The 13,112-nt window shown below is 35.7% G+C and overlaps 1 long non-coding RNA gene and 2 other non-coding genes across 4 annotated transcripts in view; all 3 read right to left on the bottom strand.

Moving 5' to 3' along the window:
• Positions 1–10,600, bottom strand: part of LOC101684149 — a 41,739-nt gene extending 31,139 nt beyond the window's left edge. Inside the window, exons 1-2 of one of the 2 annotated variants that reach the window (XR_201307.3) lie at positions 9,884–10,600; positions 9,145–9,296 (exon numbers count right to left, since the gene is read on the bottom strand). This is a non-coding gene — a long non-coding RNA (uncharacterized LOC101684149). The remainder of the gene's footprint in view (positions 1–9,144; positions 9,297–9,883) is intronic. The other variant, XR_006603870.1, reaches the window with a different exon arrangement.
• On the bottom strand, positions 7,401–7,467 carry LOC123389405. The gene has a single exon (XR_006604011.1). It is a non-coding gene; the product is annotated as a small nucleolar RNA SNORD64 (small nucleolar RNA).
• On the bottom strand, positions 10,272–10,344 carry LOC123389406. The gene has a single exon (XR_006604012.1). It is a non-coding gene; the product is annotated as a small nucleolar RNA SNORD107 (small nucleolar RNA).
• Positions 10,601–13,112: the final 2,512 nt, after the last annotated feature.

Raw genomic sequence — 13,112 nt, 5'->3', positions numbered from 1 at the left:
AAAGCATTTATATTTGGTTATTTCATATACAACAGTCTCAAAATGCACATAAATAACCACTGCCTTACTTTTTTTCCTGATTAATGTAGTATACGCTCCCATGCCCATTTCCTCTTTGCTTTAACATAAGCACTTGAACAACCAATATAGAATTCAGTACATCTTAACAAAATGGCCCATTTCTTTCTAAAATATTTTCCAGAAGGCAGTTTTACCAAACTTGTTTTTATAAACTTCCCTAGGAAACCTCTATTATCACAGCAACCATTTTTAAAAGTACCTAAAAACAATAGATTTGTTTATAAATGTAGGCCTCTGCATTTCAGCATTAGATTCCAAAAAAGGTTAAACAAAGTACAAATAAAATACATAGAAAATTACTACATGTTTAATTTCATTCCCTTTACCACCAAATATCTAATGAACAGTTCATGCATATTCATCATTTACTGAGTTCTTTATATTTCCATTTCAATACCATTACCCAATCACAATTTTTATAAGTATTTAGATAAATTCTTAAGCTATCTATATCCAATAAAATAGTTAATAGATGAGGTTCCTAGCTCTTTTAAAATGGCAGGCAGTGGAAGAAAAGAAAAAAAGAAAACTACTACTTGTGTTTATCACATATGCAATCAATATCACATATGCAAGGCTCTCACTAGTAAATATTTCGATGGCAAGTTGATACTCCATAAAAAGCAAAATAGTGAGATTTTTTTTTCCAAATTCAAAGACTATCAATGAAATATAAATATTTGAAGGGCAAGATGAATCTCAGGACTGTGTGCATCTTTATTTGTCTGTGATTATTTGCAGTTGATGAAGCTTCTAGATTAATTCATGATGTATTGTCCTTCCCCTTCTCTTCATATTTTCCTAGAAGGCTGGCATAAATGTACTTGAGATTTTCAACACTAGACCACTTGAAATAATTTTCAATTCAGTAGACACCTTCACACACTTGCATTTTGGGGAATAATTTGGAATGAGAGATGCTGTGCTGATCATGCTGGACAATGAAATAGAGCAGAAGATCTAGACTGTCTCTACAGGAAGGTCCTGGTCAGTGACCCCTTAAATCAACATCAGATTTAGACTTCCATAGCAGTCCATAAGTAAAATTGCACAGGATACCCCAGAATAACTTGAGAACTACAATTTTATCAATGCAGAGGCACTCAAACTATCCTTCCCTGTCCATGTTAATGGAAAAAAAGGTTTGCACATTATCCTCTATCATTCTGGATTTTAATCACATTGTTTCTTGCTGCAAAAATTTCTCCAGATTCTTATCAGGGGCATCTTATTCAGGGAGTGAAAGTAGAACTTCCAGTTCTGTCAGAGTCAAAAGATGCTCTAAATATTATCAATTTATATAATCTTTGTCCGCTTCTCTGATTATTGCTTATTTCTATCACTCTTGAAACATGTCAACTGCAGATTTTTGAAGCAACATGATGATATTTGTCATCATCTTTCCAAAAGACTGCTCTGGCAGACAGATGAATTAGAGAATCTGAAGCTAGAAGTAAGGGGATCAATTAGAAGTTTTAATACAGATAAAAAACAGCAGTAACAACAAAACTAATCTAGAAGGCAGCTCCAGAACAACCATCTAATGGAATTTATACAGCATCTACTGTCCAGTAAGTTTTCTAAGCTTCCGGATGAAATACTTGTCCTTGTTTCTTAGCCTCCATTCACATCAATGAATGAGAGCCACTTCCTAACCTAGCTGGCATCACCTTTTTATGTCTATGTAAAATTGATAAACAAATATATCATATGATGATATCTAAAGGATGTTTATGAGTGATTTTCAGACATTTCATTTTACTTGCCAATACTTTCTTCTTTGAATTATCTGTACATGTTTTTGTCATTTTGAATACAATCATTCCAAGTCTTTAAGAGTTGTACAAATGTTTATGTACATTACAAAAACCAAGAAAATAAATAACTGATATATTTTGCCAACTGAAATGATGACACATTTTCACATGTTTTTATGTGCCCAACTAACTACTCTATTACCTACTAACAAGTCATATACTCAAAAACAATGCTCTCTTGATTTCTAAGAGATATGCACAAAGGGCTAAGTTCAACAGAATGCAGACTTTTTAAAATATATAAACTTGGAAGATTTATTCTCCTTTCAGTTGTACGGAAACAGGAAGAAATATCCAATATGAGAAGACAACCTTAAGGAACATCATTTTCCATTTCTACCAAGGTCACAAATTAAAATGTGGCACTCTCTAAATGACAAAATGGACAAGTTGATTTTAAGATAATAAATGGACTCACAACTCTATGGTCAAATAAACTTTGAGAAAGCAGGAAAAAAAGATCTAATGGAAAAAAGCCTCTTCAATACATGGTGCTGGAAAAATTGGACAGCTATATATAGAAGAATGAAACTCAACCATTTTCTTACACCATACACAGAAACAAACTTGAAATAGGTAAAAGACCTCCCCATTAGGCAGGAATCTATCAAAATCCCGGAGAACTTCAACATCAGCCACAGCAACTTCTTTCAAGACATGTCTCCAAAGGCAAAGGAAACAAAAGCAATAATGAACTTCAGGAAAGTCATCTAGATTAAAACCTTCTGCACAGCAAAGGAAACAGTCAACAAAACCAGGAGGCAACCCAAGGAATGGGAGAAGATATTCATAAATGACACTACAGATGAAGGACTGATACCCAAGATCTATAAAGAACTCCTCAACCTAAACACCCAAAAGAGATAATCATGTCAAAAATGGGCAGAAGTCATGAACAGCTTCACTAATGAAGACATACAAATGGCTAGTAGACATATGAAAAATTGTTCATCATCATTAGCCATCAGGGACATTCACATCAAAACCACACTAAGATACCACCTTACACCAGTTAGAACAGAAAAAATAAACAGGGCAGGAAATGAGAAATGTTGCAGAGGATATTGAGAAAGAAGAACTCTCTTACACTGCTAGTGTGAATGCAAGTTGGTACAGCCACTTTGGGAAACAGTGTGCAGATTCCTCAAAAAATTAAAAATAGAGCTACCTTATGACCTGACAATTGCACTACTGGGTACTTACCCCAAAGATACAGACATTTGAAAAAAGGGGCCATATGTACCACAATGTTCATAGCAACAACGGCCACACTAGTCAAACTGTGCCAAGAGCCAAGATGCCCTTCAACAGATGAATGGATAAGGAAGACATGGTCCACAAATACAATGGAGTATTACGCCTCCATCAGAAAGGATGAATACCCAACTTTTGCATCAACATGGATAGGACTGGAGGAGATTATGCTGAGTGACAGAAGTCAAGCAGAGAAAATCAAGTATCTTAGGGTTTCACTTATTCATGGAGCATAAGAAATAACATGGAGGACATTAGGAAAAAGAAAGGAAAAGTGAATTGGGGGAAATCAGCAGGGGATACAAACCGTAAGAGACTGTGATTTCTGAGAAATAAACTGAGTGATTTGGAAGGGAGGGGGTTGGAAGGATGGGTTAGTGTAGTGTAGGTATTAAGGAGGGCACATACTGCACAGATCACTGGGTGTGGTGCATATATAATGAATCTTGAGACACTGAAAAAATAGAACAAAAATTTTTTAAAAGATATTATCACTTAATTTGTGCATAATAATATGTCCACATTTCATGACTCAAAAAAATTATAAAGAATGAGAAATCTGAGTTTTAAACTGAAGCCAAGTTTTGTCTATACATAAAGAAAATTTCTTGTGCCATTTGCTCATTTATGTACTAATTCCACCAATACCTGTGTTAATATCAATATAACAAAAATTGCTACCTTTCTAAACTCCTACAAGATTCCAATTATTAATGTTTTGTTCTCCTTATAAGGGAAGGGTTAAATCTATGGCTTCATGCAACTATTTTAATGAATCTTCCATATTGTAACCTTAGACATACAAATATTGTTTGGTAAGTCACGGCTTTTATGCATTATTTCTCCACTGTGACTTCACCAATCTTAGAGGAAATGAATATTTCTATTGTTACTTTGATAACATGAGTCATTGAGTTGAGAAAACACCCCATCTGGGATGCCTGGGTGGCTCAGTCAGTTAAGTGCCTGCCTTTGGCTCAGTTCATGATCCCAGTGTCCTGGGATCCAATCTCCCACTAGGCTCCCTGCTTAGCAGGAACTCTGCTTCTCCTTGTGCCTGAGCTCTGTGCTCATTCTGTCTCTCTTGGTCTCTGGCAAATAAACAAAAGCTTGAAAAAAAAGAGAGGGATAAAATACCCCATCTATCTAGAATACAAAGCCATTGTCTAGAGAAGCTCACCAAAGCAGATTATATATTATACAACACATAAGTAAGAAAAATACAACGTGCAAAATGTTCTTCCATGGGGCTCCTGAGCGGCTCAATGGATTAAGCCTCAGGCTTTGGCTCAAGTCATGATCTCAGGGTCATGGGATCAAGCCCCCCATCGGGCTCTCTGCTTAGCTGGGAGCCTTCTGCCCCCCGCCTCTTTTCCTGCCTTTGTGCCTACTTTTGATCCCTCTCTCTCTGTCAAATAAATTTTTCAAAAAATCTAAAAAAAATTCTGCCGTTCTTCAAAAATAAGAAAACCAGTTTCACTGCAATAATTTATTTTCAGAAGTCGTAAGTTATAATATTAAAAAATCCTCTGTAATTTATTTTACTTACTCCAAGCCACAGAAAATAAGTCCCCTCATTTCAATTGTGGGTTCCTTATTTCCTATCGCATGGGGGAATGGCTCTGATCTGACCTACATCTATATTCTCCAGACTTTATATCCTAGTGAAATCCTTGGCTAATTTTCATTGTTTCTAAGTAGAAGTAGACAGTCCATTTTAACATTATTCCCATTAAGAAGCACTATTAGAAAACAGCCCTAGATTTTAATAACCATATAGAGCCACCAGAGTATTTACAGCCAAGCTATAGCACAGTGGTTGAAATTTCCCCAGAAAACAAACTCAATCCCAATATCAACACCCAGAAATCCATTGGTATTGCCAGTTTCTGGCCTACTTAAGATGATCCCCAAGTGGCTGCTTAAAACAAAACAAGGGCACCTGGCTGTCTTAGTCATTAGAATGTGCAACTCCTGATTTGGGGGATAACTGTTAAGTCTGAGCTTCACACTGGGTGTAGAGATTACCTGAAAATAAAATCTTAAAAAAATGCCCAAATGCAAAGTAATTCAAATTATAATGTTGTGTGATTAACAGAACACAAACCAGATAAACCTTGTCCCAGAAGTAGAATTATTATACAGAAATTACCATGTCCTGGAAATCACACAAGTCACTGAGATTATGTCTAGTTAAAAAAAAAAATTATGTTTGTTCGGGTTTTTTTTAGATTTTTGTTTATTGATAATCTTACCAAATTAAAATTTTACATTTGTATAGTTAGGTGAAAATTTGTATAGTTAATTAATTATCAAAAAGAAATATGGGGCGCCTGGGTGGCTCAGTGCGTTAAACCCTCTGCTTTCAGCTCTGGTCATGGTCCCAGGGTCCTGGGATTGAGTCGGACTTCAGGCTCTCTGCTTAGCGTGGAGCCTGCTTCCTCCTTTCTCTCTGCCTGCTTCTCTTTTCTACTTATGATCTGTCAAATAAATAAATAAAATCATAAAAAAAAGAAATTTAGGGGTGCCTGGGTGGCTCAGTGGGTTGGGCCTCTACCTTCGGCTCAGGTCATGATCCCAGGGGCCTGGGATCGAGTCCCGCATGGGGCTCTCTGCTCAGCAGGAAGCCTGCTTCTCCTCATCTCTCTCTCTGTCTGTCTCTCTGCCTATTTATGATCTCTCTCTCTGTCAAATAAATAAATAAATAAAATCTTTAAAAAAAAAAAAGAAAGAAATTTACTTCTTCAAATGATGTACATAATTTAAATGTATACTATTTGTTCTCTGAAGAAAATCCAACTGGTTTCTACATGTGGTACTAAAATCAGCATCTGTCAGCTTCTCAGACCTAAACCTACTGCTGATCCAGAATCCCTCACTCAAACTACACAAGCCCTCCTCGTAATTCATTTTGTAAATTTTTTAAAGATTTTTATTTATTTATTTGAGGTACAGTGAGTGAGTAAGTATGTACATGCTGCAAAGGGGTGTGGGAGGCAGAGGGAGAAGTGGACTCCCTGCTGAGCAGGAAGCCTGACTTGAGTCAGGGCTTGATCCTGGGACCCTGGGATGATGACTTGAGCCAAAAGCAGACAATAGGCAGACAACACAACAGTGTGGTTATTTGCAGGCACCCAGGTGGCACAATCAGAACACTGAAAGTAACCAAACAAAATATGAGGTTATGAATATTCTAAAATTTCTGGCAGGGAAACAAGAACTTAAGAGAAATATCTGTGAAAAGACTTACCCTCCCTGCTCCTTTAAAAAAAAAAAAAAGGAATGTAATTTTTCTGAACCTAAAAAGCTTTTCCCTATAAACTACCACTTGTCATAGTATCAATACCCATGTTATTTACACACACACACACACCCCCCACATACTCCTTAAAAAATTAAGATAGCTATTTAAGAATTATATCCAGGTATATTCAACTATCCATAGTACATTTCTATAAAGGCTTTTACCAATTACCTGTTTAATTACTCAATTCCCTCATAACTAAAATAAGCAAATCAGAAGGATCTATCATAGAATGCCAATCACAGATAACAAAAGGTCCATTACTCACTCAAGTAAACATAAATAACAAAGAATAATGGGAGATTAAGGTCCTGATTCAAAAGAAAACGTATGGTACTTAGCAAATCAGTTCCTCTCTAGAGCTCAATATTAACAACTATGAAATGTCACCTTCATCTCCTTAAATCACATTCTACATCTCCATTTAGGACTTAATAAAGATGCAGAAAGTAGTAGTTTATTAAGAGAATTAGAGTAATCCACCTGATGTATCTTTAGCATTCTGCTTAAGGTGTAACTCTAATTTCAAACTCATTTCAAACCAAAGCAGTATCTCAACAACAAACTAGAAATTTCTTACTCATATGTTAACTGGAGCTGCCTCATAGTTTGGGGACATGCTCTTGGGAAACAGATGTAAAGGTCGAACTGAATGATGATAGTAATATAAAAAAACCAGCAAAATATCTACCACATCATTACTCACTTGAAATTCCTAATTAAAAAGATCAGATATACAAATGTTACAAACATAGAAGACATTCTATAAAAGGGAACTGCAGTAGTGGAATTTAGGATTCACTTCCCTTTACATCTCTGGGAAAACCTACACTTCCATATTCCCTAACCTGTACAATATTGCTGCAATACCTTATGAAATTTACAGGCTAAGAACTTACGGTCAGGATAGGTGTGTCCCAAGTAGCTGGGGACTGACTAAGGCTGTACTTCAGAGTAATCATGTTCAGCCTCATTTCATCATGCTCAGTTTCCATAACTCATCACAAACCCAGTTAATGTCTTTTCCAACAACTACTACAACTCTGTAAAGGAACTGATATCTGCAGACAGTATATCTCTACTAATGCAAAATCTTCTAGCTTAGGAAAACAAACGATCGTCTTCATGTAATGAGGTAAGTTAAATGCCAGCAATATCATTCAACTGACACAGAATAAAGGTAAAAGTATGGGAAAAAAATTAAAAGACAGCAATGTGACATAACAACATTAAGATCTTTGCTGTCTTAGAACTAAATATAATAGTTTATATCTGCTTCTACAAGCAAATCACCTAACAAATTTAAAAAAATGAAATATTCGAATATATTAAGGATCTAGATTACATTGAAAACACCTACAAAAATATTCGAATTAAATTAGAATCCATGTAAATGGTGAAATAAAATTAAGGAAAATCAAATAAATAAAACACAAAGTCCAACAAGTCCACTGATACATGGTGTTGAGGATTCTGAAGGAGGTCTAACATTTCTAATACAAAGAACACAGTGAGATGATAATACAATCGAAATTATCATGGGACGAAGAGAGCACACACTACTTTTCCTGATACAGATCTCCTAATAGACAATAAATTATTCCTATCAAGAACTGTACTTTTTAACTTTCTTTCTCTGTTGGGTTAAATATGTGATGGACGATTAATGAGTGTACCAGGTATTATATAGAAGTGTACTATATGTTAACCAAATACCATTTAAATAAAAACTTTTTTTTAAAATAGAAAAAAAAAGTAACTAGGGGTACAAATAAATTTTATATAAGAACAGATATTACCATTTACATTGAAATGGGTGGAATTGGAGAGTATTATGCTAAGCGAAATAAGTCCATCTGACAAAGACAATTATCATATGGTTTCACTCACCATGTGGAATATAAGAAAAACTGCACAGGATCATAGTGGAAGGGAGGGAAACTGGACTGGAACTTATCAAAGGAGGAGAAAAACCAAGAGAGGCTCAAATTAACTACAGTAAACAAACTGGGGTTTTCTGGAGGGGACATGGGCAGGGGAATGTAACTGGGTGCTGGGCATTAAGGAGGGCATGTGATATGATGAACACTAGGTATTATACGGAACTGATGAATTACTGAACTCTACCTCTGAAACTGATGATGTACTATAGCTTGTCTAATTAAATTTAACTTAAACATATGGGAACAGACAGTCCAATTATTGCAGATGTACAAATATCTCACCCATGGGTCAATGTGTTACCCTTGTTAACAGTAAATCTAATACAAATGATTCATAATCATCAAATATCTGGCTGGTCTTTGAGGCTTTTTATTACATCTTGGCTACCTCACCTCATTTTTAAATTATTTTGCCCACCAAAGAAAATTAATCCAGTCCAGACTTCTACTAACCAATTCTATTCTACATTAGAACTTCCTAAATTAGAGGCAAAAAAAAACCATTGATGTTAGCAACATGGACTCCAGAGCAAAACTGAGGTGACATTGAATGCAGAAGACCCACTGGGACTATTTTTTTTTTTTTTTTTTTTTGGTCTGCACCCCTGCCAACAGAGGATACCAGGGGCAAACGGCACATCACTTTTAATACAAGTCCCTTGAGGTTTCCTCATCGATCATTTAAGAAGTCGAATGAAGTATACTGGAGCCAACACCCAGCTGCTTCCCTTCACATTCTACTCACTTTTGGCATAGATGGACTTGCTGCATTTAACACCTGAAGTCATTAATCAACATTCACATCTAAAACAAATATATCCTTGGAACTGGATTTCAAAAACTGCTCTCTTATTGGTCCTTCATCATCTCAATTAAGCAGGAGAGATCCTCTCACCCCTGTAAAATCAAATAGAATTTTCTTATTTCCACTCTTTGACCAAAAATGACTCTGAGGAGAGCCTACTTCCTCCTCTCTGCCTGCCTCTCTGCCTACTTGTTATCTCTGTCTGTCAAATAATTAAATAAAATCTTAAAAAAAATATGGAGCTAGTTATTAGTTAGGCATAGATTCTAATCACAGACATTCCACTACATGGAAGGAACTATAATAAATCTTAAGAACTTGCACCCTAACATTTTTTTAAAAATTGGTAATGCTGACACATTTTTTTAAATTATTTTTATTAACATATAATGTATTACTTGTCCCAGGGGTGCAGGTCTGTGAATTGTCAGGCTTACACACTTCACAGTTCTCACCATATCACATACCCTCCCCAATGTCCATAACCCAAACTCCCTCTCGATAACCCCCATTCCCCCAGCAACCTTCAGTTTGTTTTGTGAGATTAAGAGTCTCTTATGGTTTGTCTCCCTCCATGTGATAGGGTCTATGCCCACTGTTCACTGCAGACAATTGAAGAAAAACAAAACCAAAATAAATTGTCTTCAAACACCAGTGGTGTCCATGTAAGGACACTTACCATACTCACTGCATTTTATAATACATGTTCCATAAATATGAGTTCCCCTCTTTCCTGGACATCACTAATTCTGGCATTCTATGTTTTATCGAAGAGGTGGTCGTCTCCCTTTTACATGTCCTTGCTTCCATCTCAGCATGTGTGTGTACCTTCTGGGATTTAAGGCTGAGTTTCCTTTTTTGCTTTCAACAGCATACATGTTTAAAAAGAAGGGAAAAATAATGAGCTCAGAATATCTTATGAAAACTTAAAAAAAGATGTCTGAAGAATTGGCAATGTATACTGCCAATTTACACCTGACATTTCTAAGTATTCAAAGTTCCACAGTAAGTCAAAATAGCTGTTGAAAATAATGTTCTATGAAAAGTCTACTGAGGCACATTGACTAGATTTCAGAGTGTCATTTAAGCTCAAGTTTTGAAATCATTATGTTCAGACAAGGTCCTTTGTCATCATGAACCTAGCCAAGGCCTCTATAATACACTATAACTTTTCTTTACAAGGTTATTTTACCTGGAATGATTTTTGTTTGTCCTAAGTGCAGCTAACACCATTTTCAGCTTCCTTCCGATACTACTGGGTAGGATCCAGTGACATGTCAGAAAACTGAGTGGTTAAATTCTCTCCTCGTTTCAGAGTCATCAACTATGTGGGCAAAAAGACCTTATTAAGACCAAAAAAACTGTAATACAAAGAAAAATGATTAGAATATGACCCCGAAGAAATAAAAAATTAAATTAAATTTTTAAAAAAATGTATCTTGCTTTACTTATTTACTATAATTCAAATATTGAGCTTTATTATATGAATGGCCAGTCACAGGGAACTGGAATGTAAAGATGAGTAAGAATCTGGCAATGTATTATCAATTGGATAACATGTATTTGAAAACTTCATATAATATTACAGAGGGTATAACTGACTACTGGCTGAAATCAATTAAGTTTTATTGGAAATGAACACAATAAATTGTTTTCCTGATCACTGAAATCAGATTATTTAAGTTCCAGACAAGTATTATTATTATCACATAACTCTGTAAGTTAGTTTCTACTACGTTATTATTATAATGCAAGTTAAGATCTACAAGAAATAAAACACCGGTTAGGTTTAAAAAAATTACAAGACTTCAGGGCGCCAGGGTGGCTCAGTGGGTTGGGCCGCTGCCTTAGGCTCGGGTCATGATCTCAGGGTCCTGGGACAAAGTGCCGCATCGGGCTCTCTGCTCAGCAGGGAGTCTGCTTCCTCCTCTCTCTCTCTCTGCCTCTCTGCCTACTTGTGATCTCTCTCTGTCAAATAAATAAATAAAATCTTTAAAAAAAAATTACAAGACTTCTGGGCAACCCCCTTGGTTCCCCTCCCTCCTTAGGAGCTTTGTATTACCATTTGTTATCACTCAATAAACCTTGTATTGTTGCCCAAAAAAGAAAAAAAAAAGACTTCTGGTATCACCTGCATGTGAATTCTGAAAAAGTTAAACTCACTGAAACAGACTATAATGGTGGTTGCCTGGGGCTGATGGGGTGTGTAAAATGGAGATGCTGATCAAAGGGTATAGAATTTTAATTATAAAATGACTAAGTTCAAAGGATCTAATACACAGCATGGGAGCTATAGTTAACAGTATTATAATATTCGAAATTTGCCAAGAGTAAATCTTAAATGTTCTCATCACAAGAAAAAAAAAATGGAAGGGGCACCCAGGTGACTCAGTGGGTTAAAGCCTTTGCCTTCAGCTCAGGTCATGACCTCAGGCTCCTGGGATCGAGCCCCCAATTGGGCTCTCTGTTCAGCAGGGAGCTTGCTTTGTCCCACTCTCTCTCTCTGACTGCCTCTCTGCCTACTTGTGATCTCTGTCAAATAAATAAAATTAAAAAAAAAAAAAGAAAAAATGGAACTATGCAAGGAGATGGATGTGTTAAATAACCTTGTTGTAGAAATCTTTTCACAATAGCGGTGTATAGTAAATCATCATGTGTCATACCTAAAAATTACATAGTATAATTTATCAATTATATATTGATAAAGCTGAAGAAAATTACAAGACTTATAAAATTTTACATGACAAAAGAGTAATGAGTGTATGAGGGCAAGAAGCCACATCATTTTTATATGAAGTCCAGTGTACCTATCATACAAACACAAATAGCACAAATAACTCAAAATCATGAAGATTTAAGGTAACATTAACTATTAAATCCCAGAATTCTATTTAAAATTATTATTTAAACCACAATGAAAAATCTGTACTGAAGTGCTATGTGTATATATTTATGAAATTACTGCTAATAAATGTGACCAGGAAATCAAGAAGTCATTGCCCAACTGTGCTTTAGATATAATGTGTACTTCACGTGAATACAGAATGGGATAAAACCATAAGGGACAAGTATTACTGCCATGAATGTTTGAAAACTGTTATTATGTGTTTACAACGGAACTCTGTAGCAGCTCAGATCTAGCAATCCATAACAAAAGACCCACATTCATCTTACACTCCACATGCAATTACAGGAGTATCTGTACCAAGTATCTTTTTCAATATGTGTTCCCACAATCAAGGTTATCGAACAATTAGAGAAGTTCTAGGAAAAGAATATTACCACCAAATCAAAACACGATTTAGAAGTAAGCATCTTGCAGAATCTAGAGTTCTTGTCACTTACCTCTACCTTGCAAAAGTAGCCATCAACTTTATTTAAGGAAATATGAGAGAACAGGTTTTCTTTGAATATGATGCACAATCACTCATGCCAAAATCTAAGGATCATCCACATTAGCAGGTCTATGCAAGTAGGAAAGTTTTCCTTTCAAAACAGGAAAAAGTACCATAAATTATTCAAAAGTTGGTCCAGAAAGGCCATCTGCATAGAAAACAATGCTCTTTGCATATCACACACACAATTTTAAGAAGTTCTAAGTCATATATATCAGTCAATTTTATCTTAACAGAATTGCTTTGCCTTCAGAGATCCAGATCCATCAAGTACTTTGCCTGGTGCTCTAGTAACCAAGAAGTTCCACTGTAACATTTACAATCTCTAAAGTATTACACCTGCCTTATATAAACTAACTAAACAGAGGTGGACCTGGCTACTTTATGTTCCCTTCCTAATAGCGGCCATCAGTATTAAAAACAACATGGGGGCTTAAGTGGGTAGGAGAAGAATAAATGAAACAAGATGGGATTGGGAGGGAGACAAACCATAAGTGACTCTTAATCTCACAA

This window comes from Mustela putorius, unplaced genomic scaffold, assembly GCF_011764305.1.
Source record: "Mustela putorius furo isolate JIRA1106 unplaced genomic scaffold, ASM1176430v1.1 tig00003972_pilon_pilon_pilon, whole genome shotgun sequence".
NCBI classification, from domain to species: domain Eukaryota; kingdom Metazoa; phylum Chordata; class Mammalia; order Carnivora; family Mustelidae; genus Mustela; species Mustela putorius.
The sequence above is the reverse complement of the archived record's forward strand: the minus strand, read 5'-3'. Positions and strand labels throughout refer to the sequence as shown.